The sequence below is a fragment of the Trichomycterus rosablanca genome, unplaced genomic scaffold (assembly GCF_030014385.1).
Source record: "Trichomycterus rosablanca isolate fTriRos1 unplaced genomic scaffold, fTriRos1.hap1 scaffold_209, whole genome shotgun sequence".
Lineage (NCBI taxonomy): Eukaryota > Metazoa > Chordata > Actinopteri > Siluriformes > Trichomycteridae > Trichomycterus > Trichomycterus rosablanca.
In genome coordinates, this window is record NW_026947037.1 from 39,654 (window position 1) to 43,231 (window position 3,578).

At 39.6% G+C, this 3,578-nt stretch overlaps 1 non-coding gene across 1 annotated transcript; it reads right to left on the reverse strand.

Moving 5' to 3' along the window:
• Positions 1-678: 678 nt before the first annotated feature.
• Positions 679-750, reverse strand: trnaq-uug (transfer RNA glutamine (anticodon UUG)). Its single transcript has one exon. It is a non-coding gene; the product is annotated as a tRNA-Gln (tRNA).
• Positions 751-3,578: the final 2,828 nt, after the last annotated feature.

Here is a 3,578-nt window from a genome sequence, read left to right on the forward strand (position 1 = left end):
CCCTGAGAATGTTCCGATCCACCTCGATCTTGTGTTTGAAAACGCAAACTCTACATATTCACCGCTATACGACATGTTGTGTTTAGAACTTTGCCGGGTGTTCTCACAAACCAGAAGCTAGACTGTCCGACTAAGGCTAAACGGAAACACGTCACAGAGCTTGCATGCATAGAGCCAATAGCATTCGCTGATAGAGCCGGCCCTGACTCCGCCCCCAAACTGTCAAAACCGCCCATTTGAAAACGCGAGCGCAAAATCTTCTCTCGCGCAGAAAGAGCAGCCGAGCGTAATTTGCTTTCGCGCGCGCGCACAACAATGAAATCGAGCAGAAAAACAACATTCGAGAGTGAAAAAGACAGTTTGAGAGCGATTTTATGATCAGTGTGCACGCAATTCCTCTTTTTGTGCTCGCGAGAGGGATATTTACACACGCGAAATGTTAAAAGTTGCGCGCGATAGTTTTGACATTGATGTGACGCCATACACAAGCGCTCTGTTGTACTTGCACATGCGCTGAATGCTACCATCCTGGAACTGCTAACGTTTCTAAACCTTTAGGTAGATGGCGCTGTAAACAATAATTTGTTTTTTGGTGTTACAATTCGGCATAGAGCAGTCACATGTGGAACACTATTCTCTACTCAGCATTGGTAACAGTGTTTTTACCTAAATAAAACCAGGTTCCACCGAGATTTGAAGTCAGATCTCTGGATTCAAAGTCCAGAGTGCTAACCATTACACCATGGAACCACAAAAGAAGAATTGAACACAAAGGTTAATAATTACACCATTAGCTCCACATGTTTTTATGTAGCGTTTATGGTATTTTAGCTGGATGGATAGATGGAGGTGAACATGTCAGACATCCCAAGTTGCAAAAACTCATTTCAGGAAAAAAAAAAAGCTAAAAACCTCTCGCACACAGCAAAGGATATGGGGGTGATAACAGAACTTTTAGGAGCTGCTAACTGAGCTACTAAACTAACTGTTTACGTCACAAAGACATCAATGTGTACTACATAGTGCACCAGATAGTGTGCAAGATAATGGATTTATGTTCCCTACATAGTGCACTAGATTGTATATTAAAAAAGAATTAGTGAATAGATAGTGAATTAGACAATTGGTTTATGTTCCCTACACAGTGCACTAGAGAGTGTATTAGTTAACACATTCATGTTCACTACATAGTGCACTAGAAAGTATAACTAGATGATGATTTATGTTCCCTACTTAGTGCACTAGACAGTAAATTATACAATTGATTTATGTTCCCTACACAGTGCGCTAGATTGTATATCAGATAACGGATTTAATACACGATCGTATTAAAAAAGTCTGTGTCGTCTGTGTGTGTGTGTGTGTGTGTGTGTGCTCTTGGCCGCTCGTTCTAGATTCCGGGAGATTTTATCTGACTTGTGGGAATCAGGGAGCCGCTATGTATATGCGGGAGACTCCCAAAACTTCCGGGAGACTTGGGATGTCTGTAGTGTAGTCCTCTCTAAAGCTACCTGAGAGATACAGGATAGTGGTGGGCGAATCGATCCAAATATCGATAGTATCGATACCAATGTTGTTATCGGAATCGGATCAATACTAGCGTGATGGGATGTTTTCACATTTTAAAACCTATTCTTCAGTTTTAATGTTGTACTGTACTTTGTTTTAAGACAGATAAAAAGTGCAGTGAAAGGAATTAATTTAGTTTTATTATATTATTGTTTATGAACAAAAAAAACTTTCTATGAAAAAGAATCGACGTTCTTTAATATTTTTCTGTACTTTATTTTACAAAAAGCCAGAGTGTACAATGAGAGGGGGAATTATGTTTCTTATTATATAACTGTTTCTCAACAAAAACCCCAGACTTCATTAAAGTTTATTACAATAATAAAATTACTTTTTAGTCAAAAGCAAAGTGATGATACATTCACCTCATAAATCATGATACACTGCTCTTCCCTACATGAAAGTAAGTACAAAGTATCAGTATCGGATCGATATCGGCGATACTGGCCCTGTATTTACTTGGTATCGGATCGATATCAAATTTTGCAGTATCGCACACCACTAATACAGATGTGCTAATGGAGATGTTTTACTGCTAAGCTGCTGTTCAACTCCAGTCCAGTTGGTGGCGCTGGTGCGTCTTAAGTTGTTCTGCCAACCGCCATTAAACATCATAAGAAGAACAAGAAGCTGCTGTGTTTGTACTGTAGAGCCTCATCTGTAAGTAAAATATGTATTTAATTATAACCCTTATATTTAATTATAACCACATTCTAATTAATAATAAAGCTAGAGTTCATAATAAAACATCACTGTGAGGATTTGAGGAGCTTTAACTCCAGTTTTATTTAAACAAACAAACTATTAGCTGCTCCGCTAACTGTTAGCATCACACATGATTCAGTACTGATGAACCGATTCATTGAACCGACGAATCAGTGGATTGTAACGGATTCAGAGTTTATTCATTATTAAATCTAACATTTTGATATAAACGCGTCACATTTTCAGCTTTGTTTACAGTTTTTGATGTTTTATAGAAACAGCGAGTTCTTGTAGCTTTGTTTACAGGTTGTTTTACAGGTTTATAGTAAAAGTTAAAAGTATTAGTACAGCACTGTTATTGGGAGTGGATGAGAAACTAGATGTAAAGAACATCAGAAAGTTTTGATCTAAACTTCTGTAAACAGATTCTGTCATTTATCATTAATCCAAACGTAAGAATCTGTGATTTCTTCCAAGTTACAAAAACACATTTCTTATGTTTAGGCTGATTCATGTATTTTGGAAATGTTTTAAGGCCAACTTAATCATTTCACTTTGGGCCACAAAACCACTTCCACCTAGTGCTGGACAATAATTCGATATATATATATATATACAGGGGTTGGACAATGAAACTGAAACACCTGGTTTTAGACCACAATAATTTATTAGTATGGTGTAGGGCCTCTTTTGCGACCAATACAGCGTCAATTCGTCTTGGAAATGACATATACAAGTCCTGCACAGTGGTCAGAGGGATTTTAAGCCATTCTTCTTGCAGGATAGTGGCCAGGTCACTACGTGATGCTGGTGGAGGAAAACGTTTCCTGACTCGCTTCTCCAAAACACCTCAAAGTGGCTCAATAATATTTAGATCTGGTGACTGTGCAGGCCATGGGAGATGTTCAACTTCACTTTCATGTTCATCAAACCAATCTTTCACCAGTCTTGCTGTGTGTATTGGTGCAGTGTCATCCTGATACACGGCACCGCCATTGGATGCACATGGTCCTCCAGAATGGTTCGGTAGTCCTTGGCAGTGACGCGCCCATCTAGCACAAGTATTGGGCCGAGGGAATGCCATGATATGGCAGCCCAAACCATCACTGATCCACCCCCATGCTTCACTCTGGGCATGCAACAGTCTGGGTGGTACGCTTCTTTGGGGCTTCTCCACACCGTAACTCTCCCGGATGTGGGGAAAACAGTAAAGGTGGACTCATCAGAGAACAATACATGTTTCACATTGTCCACAGCCCAAGATTTGCGCTCCTTGCACCATTGAAACCGACGTTTGGCATTGG